The sequence below is a fragment of the Lontra canadensis genome, unplaced genomic scaffold (genome assembly GCF_010015895.1).
Source record: "Lontra canadensis isolate GAN:19392208 unplaced genomic scaffold, GSC_riverotter_1.0 scaffold46, whole genome shotgun sequence".
NCBI classification, from domain to species: domain Eukaryota; kingdom Metazoa; phylum Chordata; class Mammalia; order Carnivora; family Mustelidae; genus Lontra; species Lontra canadensis.
This window is the reverse complement of record NW_022631040.1, coordinates 13,742,565-13,755,529: the sequence shown is the minus strand read 5'-3', so window position 1 is coordinate 13,755,529 and position 12,965 is coordinate 13,742,565. Positions and strand designations below refer to the sequence as shown.

The following is a 12,965-nucleotide window of genomic DNA, read 5'->3' as shown; positions in this document are numbered from 1 at the left end:
CATTCTTGGATGACTAGTCTAGACCTTTGGATCCTGTTTATTTTTGTTTTTTAATATGCTTCTGGAAACTTCTGTCTGGGATCATCTGACAATGGGTGTATAGTTCTGACCACCTGAGTAAGTGCTGTTGCCCTCTCCCCTGGGTTTGGTTGAGATCTCAAGGTCCTGGGCAAATATCTTATTTATGTATTTATTTTTAATATTATTGTGATTATTTTCTTCTGTAGGTACAAATTTTGAAGGGATCCTACTGACCAAATCTGGGACAATTTATTTATTTTTTAATATATTTTTAATTTTTTGAACATTTTAAATTTAAATTCAATTAATTAACATATAAGTATATTATTAGTTTCAGAGGTAGAGTTCAGTGATTCATCAGTTTTACATATACCCAGTGCTCATCACACCATGTGCTCTCCTTAATGCCCACCACTCAGTTACCCCATCCCCCCGCCCACCTCCCCTCCAGTAACCCTCAGTTTGTTTCCTAGCGTTAAGAGTCTCTTAAAGTTTGTCTTCTTGTCTGATTTCTTCTTGTTTTATTTTTCCGTCCCTTCCCCTGTGCTCCTGTTTTGTTTCTTAGATTCCACATGTGAGTGAGACCATATGATAATTGTCTTTCTATGATTGACTTATTTCCCTCAGTATAATACCTTCTAGTTCTATCCATGTCATTGCAAGATGGCAAGATTTCATTTTTTTGATGGTTGGGTAATATTCCATTGTATATATACACCACATCTTTTTTTTTTAAATTTTATTTATTTATTTGACAGACAGAGATCACAAGTAGGCAGAGAGGCAGGCAGAGAGAGAGGAAGGGAAGCAGGCTCCCCGCTGAGCAGAGAGCCCGATGTGGGGCTCGATCCCAGGACACTGGGATCATGACCCGAGCCGAAGGCAGAGGCCTTAACCCACTGAGCCACCCAGGCGCCCCTATACCACATCTTCTTTATCCATTCATCTGTCAATGGACATCCGGGCTCTTTCCATAGTTTGGCTATTGTGGACATTGCTGCTATGAACACTGGGGTACAGGTGCCCCTTCAGATCACTACATTTGTATCTTTGGGCTAAATACCCAGTAGTGCGATTGCTGGATCGCAGGGTAGCTCTATTTTCGACTTCTTGAGAACCCTCCATGCTGTTTTCCAGAGTGGCTGCACCAGCCTGCATTCCCACCAACAGTGTAGGAGGGTCTAGGCAAATACCTCAGACTGGTTTCTTAGTGTCTCGTCCCGACCCTTGCTGGAATTCTGTGGCAATATTTACTCAGTTGGTGGGTTCCATACCCTTGACTTCTGCTCTTCTGCCGGCCTCTCTCAGAGGCTAACCAGCTGCCCAGACAACGGCCACAGGACAGCTTCCCATCTGTGAGGGTGTCAAACATGTGGTCCTCACTCTCCTGGGAGGGAGATGCAGCGGATCCAGCCTGAGGGCCTGGGGCAGTGCGTGGATTTATCTCTGGATTCTGCCCCAAGCAAGTCTCCCCCCAAAATTAGCTTGAAGACAGAGTTCCCTGTGCGGCTACACTCGTCCTATGCGGGGAGGCGGGTGTTCAGACAACATTCAGCCATTGGGCACTGCTGCGTGTGGGTCAGGGCTCAGGGGCCTGGCCCGGTGCTGCTCCCTGGGGCAGTAGGCTCCTGGTTTCCGTGTTCTCGGGGGTTCCTGGAAGAAGCTCCGTACCTGAGGCTGGGCCTGAGGCGCTCTCCGAATGGCACCTGCGGAATTGCTAGGGGGCGACTTAGGGACTGGGCTGGCTTCCCCCACCCCGGGTCTGCATGTCTCCCATGCTTGGGGGACAGCCAACCCAGCACCCAGTTCGGGCACAGTGGCCCAGTGGGGAGTTCTGCTCTTTCCCCTCAGAGGTTTTCTGTGTGAATCACTTTGTCTGCCCTTTGGCAGTTTCCTGGTTTGGCTGGGGGATCATCGAGCTCTGTTCTCTCCTAAGAGCAGCCTTAAAACAACCACAGCCTGTCCACGTGGAAGACATGCCTACGGGCTCACCTTTCTCTCAGGCTGACACTCATGGAGTTGTCGGCGTGTGCCAGGCACTGTGCTGGGTGCCGAGCAGGTGGGCTCTCCTTTAGGGCTCACGGATCCCCTGGGGGACAGGCTTGCGCCGTCACTCCACGGGGAAGCTAGCTGAGCTTGGCCAAGGGAACTCAATCACCTGAGGGACAGCTAGCAAGAGGGGGCCCAGGACAGGGACACCGAGGAGCAGGGTCATTTCAGCATCTCTCCTTCTCTTTGATGGTCATCATGTGGAGCCAGACAGATCTGCAAAGCTTCTCCAGAGTCTGGATCTGGATCCAGACGCTGTTCTGCTTACGCACACGGCCTGGCTGGCTCTGAATGCACCTACGACAGATTTTGAGGAGCAAATGATTCATTTCCTTGTGATTTCCCCCCCGCTTCCTTCCATCCTTTCTTCTTGCCCTCCTTGAGAGTTACAGACCCTGGAACCTGGGCTTAAAACTTGACTTTGCTACCAACTAGCTGTGTGACCTTGCACCTGTTTCTTAATCTTTGTGTGACTCAGTTTCGCCCTGTAAAATGGGGATCCTAGGGTTATCATGAGGTTTCGGTGAGTTATATGTATGAAGCATTCAAGTGGCGCCGAAGCACTAGGTGAGTGTCTGTTAAATAAAGAAAATTACTTTTTTTCCCCACCTGGGATGAGGGGGATGAGGGTGACAGCAGGGAGAGACGGAGCTGGTGCAAGGGAGGCAGAGGAAGAGGCAGTGGGGACTGGCCCGAAAGTTCCATGTCTGCTCTGAATAGCGAGTGCTCCTTGTCTCCAGGGGCTGTTTTATTTCAGAAGATGCACCCAGGAGACAGCAGTTACGGAGTCCTTATTCTAATTGGCAGAGAGGCTGGCAGTCCCTGGGGGTTGTGCTGTGAGTTCTTTTTTTTTTTTTTTTAAGATTTTATTTATTTATTTGACAGAAAGATCACAAGAAGGCAGAGAAGCAGGCAGAGAGAGAGGGGAAAGCAGGCTCCCTGCTGAGCAGAGAGCCCGATGCGGGGCTGGATCCTAGAACCCTGGGATCATGACCTGAGCTGAAGGCAGAGGCTTAACCCACTGAGCCACCCAGGCACCCCTGCCGTGAGTTCTTGATGGGATTCTCTTTAAAGGGAATCACCCATCACTGACATCATCGTCATCACCATGATCATCATCTGTGGGGGCACTCGTTACGTGTTGGGCCAGGTGCCAAGTGTCATTTTTTAAATCTCTGAAAAGTAATTTTACAAATGACTTATCAGTCACTTACGATATACCAAGTACACAGCTCTTATTTTTATTTAAGATTCATTCATCTATTTGAGGGGAGAGAGCATGCAGGCAGGCATGTGTTTTGGGGGAGGGGCAGAGGGAGAGGGAGCAAGAGAATCCTGGGGCAGACTCCTGGATGAGCAGGGAGCCTGATGCGGGGCTCGATCCCAGGACCCTGAGATCGTGACCTGAGCTGAAATCAAGAGTTGGTCCCTTGCCTGAGCCAGCCATGCGCCCCACACAGCTCTTATTTATTTCTGCAAGGATGGGTACAGTTACTTTTTCTATTTTATCTGTTACTTTTTCTATTTTCTATTTTATCTATTTTTTCTATTTTATCTATCTATTGATGCTTAGCAAGGTTTACTTGCCCGTGGTCCCCAGAGTTTGAACCTAATTTAGTCACCATGCCTGTGCCCCTGACCCCTCACTACACTCTGTCCCAAGAGCCTGCCGTGTCCCTGTTCTTTCTCCTCCTGTTTCCTACTCCATTTCTCCCATCCCCCTGGATAAAGGAGAGCTGAATCCAAATCTTGCAAATGTATGACCTGGGCTTCCTGGTCCCGACCTTAGAATCTTGTGTCCTCACTTTTCTCTGTCTGTTTCCAGGCGAGCACCTCCCGGCAAGTGCAAGTACAAGCCAGTGCCGGTGAAAACCAAGAGCAAGCGTGTCCCGTTCAGGCCGCTCTCCCGTGAGTCTGTCTCTGTCCCGGGCTTAGGCCCTGGCCTCGAGGCGCTGGCACAGTGCCCTCTGCAAACACGCTCCAGTCCTCCCGGGGTGGGAGTTCTGTTTCCCGCCGAGGGCTTATCTCTGGATGGGGACTGTGACTGTGGCTCGGTCTCTACATCTCTGCATTGCGGAGTGTACACATGTGCTTCTGCCGTGGTCCTCCGTCTGTCCATCAGTTCGCCGGGCACTGTTCATTCAGCCCTGAGTTTGTAGCAGTCGCTGTGCTAATCCCTGGGGCTACAGCAGTGAACCTGACCTGGAGGGGCCCAGAGTTAAATGTAGTGCAGGCAAATGGAGAAATAAATCTAGCACCGAGGTTCCGGTAGAGAAGGATGCCCAGGGGACAGAGGGACCCTTAGAGGGGGCAGAGGCGGGGTGGGGATTCAGGAAGGGCTAATAGAGGAGGGAGACTAACTATTCCAGAGCCATGGATCACTGGAGTGAACTTATTAAAAGCAATATATTTAGATCAAGGCCAGTCATGGGGCTTGAGCTTATAACCCCGAGATCAAGAGTCACATACTCTACCACTAAGCCAGCCAGGTGCTCCTGAAAAGAATTTATATGAAAGAACCCTCCTGTAGTCGTGGGTATCCTGGGTGGTGTTTCCCTTAGGGTTACTTGCCAAGATTTCTGTTTCTTACTAAATAAATGTTTGTTTCCCAGAGACAGTCTTGGACTTACTAAAGGAGCAGTCGGAGAAAGCTGCTAGAAAATTCTCCAATGCAACTTTAGCCTCCAGCCCAGAGCGGGCCTCGTCTCAGAAAGGCCCCTCCAAGGAGCCAGCTTCTCCCACAAGCAGCAGGAAGGCGTCTCAAAGGCCTGGTACCAAGAAGAGAGCCAGAGTGTTGTCCCCAGGCCTCCAGGGCAAGAGGAAGCCAAGCTCAAAATCCCCCAAGGGCCGGGGCCGGCCGTCAGCACAGCCGAGACACGCTGGCAGAAGTCTCCCTCGGCCTCTTCTGTCAAGGTGGCTGACCAGGGCACGTGCCAGGGGAGAACCACCTCGCCACATGGAAGCTGCTCATGGGGCTGCTGAACGTGGACATTAGCTGAATGGGAGGCAGAGCTGGAGGTGGGACAGGTAGAAGGAACTTGACTTAGGGCCAGAGCAGTTGTCCTCTCTGCAGGAATCTTGCTATCTGAATGGATGGGTGCTCCTTCTCTGCTTCTGCGGAGGCATCAGATCCCACATGGCCAGGGTGCTGGGCTAACCTCGGGCAGTGGTTAGCCTTGGACTCCCACTGCGCGTTCTCTTATTTCATAAATGCCAACAACTTAAGGTAATAAATCAACATTTGCTCCGTCGGTTCTGTATCCTTTGATTTTTCGGATGTTTGCCTGGCATTAAGAAATCTGGTGTGCTTCAACAGTTTGCCTAAGAGCCTTGTTTCACTCTCTTGCCTCTTCCCAGGTCCAGGAGGAGGCCTGTAGAGACATGTTTCAAGGAAAGCCCCTTTAAAATGGTCTTCTCCTTTGCCCCAGGCTGCAGCTCACAGACTGGCTAGGGGCAGGTCCTGGTCCGAAACTCCAGCTTCCCCTAATTTGCCTTGGCCAATAGCATCATGAACATAACTACATTTTGAGTACTTCTTATGTGCCAAGATTATATACATTATCTGAAACCTCAGAACCTTGCTGGTTATGTGTTGCCATGTAATGTCTGTTGAAGAGGAGGAAAGTGAATCTCATGAGGTTAAGCTACTCGCCCTAGACCACAGTAGGAGGGAACAGGGAGTCGTTCAGCTGGATTTGAACCAAAGCCCTTCTCAATGTCTTGAGCGCCTGCCCCCCTGCGGGGCCCTCTGTGAGGGTCAGTGGCTTTTAAACAGGTATTTGAGGAACAAAAGAACCAAGAGAGGAAACCATCCCAGTCTTTAGGAAGTTCTCCAAATCCTGCAAATCATCCAGAACGGTGTAGGCACTTTGGTTTAAGAACAAAAACGTGAAATGCCAGGGTTGTTGAGGATTTTCAGAGGTCACGTAATCACTGCTTTCTATATGGTTGGACATACCCTGCACAGCTTTTTTTAGATTTCCAAAGAAGCAGATTCCATTTTTTTCTTTAGCAGTCTTTAATGGTAGGCTAACCTAACCTAATCTAAATACCTCAGGCCTCTTTTTGATTCTTTTTCTCCTGTTCTGCCTTTAAGACAGCTGTCAAACACTGGTCATCATTTTCTGAAGATCATTTTTAGGTAATTTTTTCAGCTGTTTCCTTTGTCCTAGCTTATGGCTTTTGTTTTTCTTTACTTTTGCCTATCTTTGTAACTCTTATGAACATTCTCTAGGATAGGCATGAACTTCAGGATCTAACCAGCCCTGATATTTTATACTTTTAGCATCTTTTCAGATGAGACACCAACATGAAGGCGGGAGGAATTCTACCCTGGATCCTTTTGTCAAAAGATGGCTGAATCCTTGCCAGTTTGGGGAGATTGGACTGACCTCTTGAACAAGTATTTGAATTCATTTGTCTCATTTTTTTCTGTAAAATCTTTCTTTGAGGACATGTGGCAAAACTAGGGTCTGGCCTGAAAGTGTTTTGAGCCCTTGGGGGAAGGTGCTCAGAATTCATGCATCAAAGGACCATGTCCTTCAGGTTCTAGGCTGCCTTCTGTACACAGGTTTTGAACAGGAGGGTGGCAGGTCTAGGGGAGGGAACTGAATAGGTCTCCCTGAAATGCCAGGAAGCTTGGCGGGGGCGGGGGGGCAGGGAAGGAGCAGCGTATCCCCCTCTGGCAAAGTGGCTTTCTTTTCTAGAAATTGGCTGGCAAGGCCCGTGAGCTGTCACAAAGGGGCCAGTGCTGAGAGAACAATCATTTAGGTCATAGCCTAGATGGTTTTGGCTTCCTTGGAGGCTAAGGTTTTGAGAAATTCAGATAAAGGCATACATGCTAGTGCTTGCTCTTTTTAGAGGCCTGCTGGGGAGAGGGTTGGGGGGGCCGTAAGTAATGGTCCTGCTGGAGGAAGAGGACTGGGGTGCTTCAAAGGCATCTTTTTCCTGCTATGTTACTTGAGGATTGAGTAACTCAAAGCAAGCAGGCTGGGTATTATGGTACTTGAGGATCTGAAATGATCTTACAAAAATGCATTCAGGCATTGAAGTGCTGACCCTTGTGGGATCACTATGGGTCTTGTTTTTGCACCAGTGGGGCCCATCTCCTCGGAGCACTCTGAGCATTTCACCTCCACAGCATCCCTAGCAGCAGCTGTCTGGACTGCAGAAGGGCCAGTAACCAACCAAAGTAGGAGGGTGCTGTTCCAGAGCTAGAATCTTGCAAGCCAAGATAGAACGTCTAGTTGCATGGTTCTCAAAGCGAACTCAACTTCAGAAATACATTCTCTTGGGGCACCTGGGTAGCTCAGCGGGTTGGAGCCTCTGCCTTTGGCTCAGGTCGTGATCCCAGGGTCCTGGGATCGAGCCCTACATCGGGCTCTCTGCTCGGTAGGGAGCCTGCTTCCCCCTCTCCCTCTGCCTGTCTCTCTGCCTACTTGTGATCTCTGTCTGTCAAATAAATAAATAAAATCTTAAAAAAAAAAACATTCTCAAGAAAAACACCATATGATTTCACTCAGGTGTGGAATCTAAAAAACAAATGAATAAACAAAAAGCAGAATCAGGCCTATAAATACAGAGAACACAGTGATGGTTGCTGGAGGGGAGGTGGAGGAGGGGGCATGGGCAAAATGGGTGAAGGTGAGTAGGAGATACAGGTTTCCAGTTACTGGAGAAATCATGGGAATAAGAAATGGCTTAGGGAATAGAGTCAATGATATTGTAAAAGTGCTATATGGTGACAGACGGTAGCTACACTTGTGCTGAGTACAGCATAGAGAAGTTGAATCACTATGTCCTACAACCTGAATGCAACACTGTCACCTATACTCAAATCAGAAATGAAATAAAGAAAGGAAAGAAAAGAGGGGCACCTGGGTGGCTCAGTGGGTTAAGCCTCTGCCTTCAGCTCAGGTCATGATCTCAGGGTCCTGGGATCAAGCCCAGCTTCAGGGGCTCTCTGCTCAGTGGGGAGCCTGCTTCCCCCTCTCTCTCCGCCTGCCTCTCTGCCTACTTGTGATCTCTGTCAAATAAATAAATGAAATCTCAAAAAAAAAAAAAAAAAAAGAAAGAAAAGAAGAAAGAAAAATGAAATGAAAAGAAAGGAAAAGAAAGAAGAGAAAAAAAAAAGACATTTCCTTGTCCCTGTAGAATTTATTATGTTGGGAAGATATTTAATTCCACTTCAACCATTGCTATCCTTACTGCTTGCCAAACACAGTGCTGGCTCTGGGAAACCCACACGTGAAGACTTAGCCCAGGTTTACCTGGTGGAGCACAGGTTAAGAATTAACTTGAACTCAAGGTCACAGGTCGTGGGCTCTCTGAAGCAGCGCCATCCAACGGAAATCGGACGCTGCAAAGGGGAGCCATGGGTGTCATGTAAAGGTTTCCAGTAGCCACATTAAAAAAATAGGTAAGATTAATGTAATTACATATTTTTTTAATCCAGTATATCCACAATATCATTTCAGCACGTAACCGAAAATTCCTAGTCGGGGAGAGCTGACGTTCTCCTGGTGCTGTATCGTCCAGCTCCGATGCGCACTGCACTCGTGCGGACAGCCCGGTCCACATCAGCCCCGCTTCAGACCCTTGGTGGCCGCGGACGCTTGCGGCTACGTGGCAGATCGTCCGTTATCAGCCCCTGGTCCCAAAATGCGGGAAAAGGAATCCGGGGTAGGGAAAATCCGCCTGTTCTGAAAAGACTCTGGTGGCCGCAGTCCCGCGGCGCTCCGGAATTAATTCAGGGAAACCGCGGAGAAGCGAGAGCGGCCGCACACGCCCGCTTTCCAGCAGCCGCGGGTTGTTTACTTTCGGGAAGCGCCCCTCCTCCCTCTGCAGGGGCAGGCCCTGCGAGCCGGGCTGGACGCGGGGGTGCGGCTGCCACGTGGCGGCCACCACGCCCGCTTCCGCCCGGGCCACGTTGGCCGCGCTCGGGCGGAGCCGGGCGGGCGGCCGGGACGCGCGCTCGCCCGCCTACCCGGAGGCGAGTGGGAGCCGGCGCGGCAGCGCCGCCCGCCGGCCGCGCGGCGTCACTGCAGGCGCAGCGCTGGCCCCGCCCTCCGCCTCCTCCAGCAGCGCCCCAGGCGCGCCCCGCCCGCCACCCCGGGAAGCCGCCGCGCACGCCCCTCCAGCTTCTAATGCAGGGCTGGGGCTCGACTTGCAGGGCGTTGAAAACGAGCCCGTGGGGCCTCGCGTCTCCTTTGTCGAGAACCGAGTCGCAGGTCCCGGTAGAGCCGGGTCGCCGAGGACGACTTATCTTTTTCCTGCTTTTTCTGTCGGTCCAGGATTTTCTCTTCCGGGTCACGTACTGGAAGATGCCAATCATTTGCATTTCAGAAGGAGTGATTTTTTAATCCTGCTAGAAGTAGCTTTTTCAGAAATCGTTTTTCCATTTTGGAATTTCTATTCTGTAAAGGGGAGGATGTATGTTAAAAAAAAAAAAAAAATTAGAAAGCAACAAGAGGCCCCAGCGAGGATCGAACTCGCGACCCCTGGTTTACAAGACCAGTGCTCTAACCACTGAGCTATGGAGCCTGCCTGTTACCTGTTCTTCTCTCGTTCAGGGACATTGGAAATAAAATTGCTTTAGCTGGCAGTTTGAAAACAAGTGACCTCATGCATCCATTATCAGTGATAATGGTAAAGACTATGAAATGCTGGAGAAAAATGCCTTCAATACGACAAGCATTAAAAAAAAAACAAAAACCCAGCCCAATGTCAAAGTTCTATGTTTATGATTACAAAACATTAAATCATACCTGCGTTAAGTTATACATAAAGACAAGGGCTGGAAGGGAAAACGCAAAAATGAAATGTTCTGATTCTATCCTGAGTCAGTCTTTTACATGTGAAAAAAGCCTCCAAGCCATTGTTTACATGACACATTGTATCAAATTTAGTATCTACTGGAAAGTTATGGGGAGTGTCTTTGCTTCTCCTAAGTTAAATAAGCTATTGATTGTGGATGAATTAATTGATTTAACAGTATTTATGAGTACTCCCATTGCTCTAGACTTTGGAGATAGGATGGATAAGTAAAGCTCTGTTCTGGCTCTTTAATGACCAGGGATTCTCAAACCGTGTCTCATTCTTTTTTGTTGAAAGAACCGTTTACCGAGGGAACGGTAACGGGAATATGTATGGACATTCCCCCTGTGCATGGCATTTCATATTCCCTCTCTTTAATAAGTACATGAGTCCTCTTGGATTAGGGCCCACCTCCCTTTAACTTGATCATCTCTGTGAAGATTCTGTCTTCACATCGGTCACACTCTGAAGTCCTGGGGGCTAGGGCTTGCACCTAAGAATTTTGAGGGGGACACAATTTCTCAGTAACAGATGCAAAGTCAAGCATTCAATTAAGCCAGAAGCAAGGCTTCCTTTATTCCCTTGACGCGGCCTGCCTCTGGTTAGCAGACCGCACCAGCGATTTTCACTTGCTTCATCCCCACTGTTTTCCAGATCAAATGATGAATCCCCAGCACCTCCCAGCAAGAGGAGAGATGTGATAGAAAAATAGAGCCTCTCCTTCTCTCAACTCTAACTTGTGAGCTGTAGGATAAAGGCTGTAAGATGAAAGGACAAGGTGAGGGAGGGCTAAGCACGGTGAAATCCTATAAAGGCTTCAGTCTGCTTTTGACTTCAGGAGAAAAAGTCTGGGAGGGCTTTCCATTGAATCTTACGTCCTCTCCTCCTTCTCCCCATCCCCTCCTGATGGGGCTTTATGGCCCACTTACACATTCACCACCTGAGAAATGGAGGTGATCATTTTGGCTCTATCTCTGAGCGGTTTGGGGGGTTCAGCCCAACAGTGAATTTGAAAGTGCTAGGAAATTGTGAAGTGCCAGAAACAAACATGATAGGGAGCGAAGGCGTCGTAGGGTCCAGTTTGGGTGGAAGGAGAGGACAGGATGGAAAACAGAAGTCTCAGCAGGGTTCCTTGGCTGTTTTATGTTCTTTTTGGTTTAAGACGACAGTTTCCTTTGCTCACCCCTGCCCTCATTCTCTCCTGGTGAGTCTATGGCAGCCCTAGGGCTGGAACAAGCAGGAGGGACTGCGTTCCCATTGGCTTGGGACAGGGGCTCCTGCCCTCTCTCACCCTTTCCTTGGAATCACTGTCCAGAGCCGGCCCCTTCTGGGAGGAAGCCATGTTCTGTCTCAAAGTCAAACTCAAGGTCAGAGGGTGTGAGAGTGCAAGGGCCAGGAGGAAATTACAAGCTCATCTAGCTCCAGTTCATTTTTTTTTTTTAAGATTTTATTTATTTATTTGTCAGAGAGAGAGAGAGAGAGAGAGAGAGCGAGAGCATGAGAGTGAGCACAGGTAGATAGAGTGGCAGGCAGAGGCAGAGCGAGAAGCAGGCTCCCTGCTGAGCAAGGAGCCCGATGTGGGACTCGATCCCAGGACTCTGGGATCATGACCTGAACCGAAGGCAGCCGCTTAACCAACTGAGCCACCCAGGCATCCCTCCAGTTCATTTTGAAGGCAGGGAAGCATTGGTCCAGGAAGGGAAGGGGCTTGCCACATCATGTAGTACAATGGTCACAGAAGGCTCATTGCCATTGTAGGGTTTGGGACTTCCCATGGTTTTTGTTTCCTACTGTGAAGGTTGGTCAAAGAAAGTTAAAAAACAAAACAGAACAAAAGACAAAACAAACAAAGTGCAAACCAACCAACCCACCACCCAAAAGAGAGGGCAAAGGGGCTCTCTGAATTTGTCCAAGATAAAGGTAGTCTCTTTAGTGTGGGTGCCAGGGGTGGTGGTGGTGGGTCAGGACAGGGAAGGAGGGAAGTAGGTGGAGGGTCCTTCCTCTGATCTGGTACCTTCTTACACCCACCCACAATCCAGCTAGAGGTGGAAGGTCGGGGATGGGACCCCCATGGCTAGCAGAAACCCAGACGGAGGGAAGACAAAGTTAAGAAGAGAGGGGCAGGAAGCGGGATGCTGTTCATGTTGCTTTGTAAACCCAGCACAGATTTGCATGAAGCTGGCCACCTGGCCCACGTGTCTGAGCTTTTCCACCCCACTCCCCCACCCCCCTCCCCACCCCCACCTCCCTTTCTGTTGGATGGGGAGGACAGCAAGAACCTAGGGCCCAGACAGGAGAGCTTTAGAACCTGGGATGCTGGGCTCAGGAGCTCTGGTCCCAGCTGACCCTCTCCTCCCCTTTGGATGGATCCTTGGTGGGAGGGGCGGTAGTATCCTTCCCAGTAACTCAGGGCACACAACCCTTCTCACCATCCCAGATGGAAAAGTCTTAGGGTGGACAGCTCAGAAAGTGGGTAGGCAGCTCAGTAGTGAATGCCGGCGGGACTTCTGTGGCCCGATGATACGCACTCACTTATTGAAATGACTGTAACAAAATTCATCTCCTGAATATTGATCCTATTCCGCACCAGAAAGCCTTCCCTTGGGTAGGTTTCTAGTTAGATTGCTGGGCTTTTGGGTGGACTCCATGGAAAGACTGCAATTCTGAGTCCGGGATGATGCGCTCGGACGGCACTGGGTCAGGTGCTGGGCCACTTCGCGATAGGACCGGGACTACCTGTGCTGTTTAGGTTGCTCTGGGAGGGAGGAGGCTGGAGGGTGAGGACTGAAGAGAAGGACGGAGAAAAGGTACCCCTAGCCCCGCCACCTCGATACCTGGCTTGCAGAACGAGTCTACAAGCTCAAAGTCCCATTTAGCGGGCTCCCGCGAGCCTCGCATCTCTTCCCCTCCAGATCAAAAGCAGGGGCTTGGCGGGCGCAGGAAAGATCTTGGCCTTTGGGGTCTGGCAGACCTCAGTTCGAAGACACGCGGAGACCCCGGGTCCCGGCCTCCTGCCGTGGAATTGGAGGGGGCCGCCGGCTGCCCCCGGGGCGAGCTCGGGCTGGAGCGGCGGAGGGACC

At 50.0% G+C, this 12,965-nt stretch overlaps 1 non-coding gene across 1 annotated transcript; it reads right to left on the bottom strand.

Annotated features, from left to right (window-relative positions):
- Positions 1-9,539: 9,539 nt before the first annotated feature.
- On the bottom strand, positions 9,540-9,612 carry TRNAT-UGU. The gene has a single exon. It is a non-coding gene; the product is annotated as a tRNA-Thr (tRNA).
- Between the last annotated feature and the right edge of the window lie 3,353 nt (positions 9,613-12,965).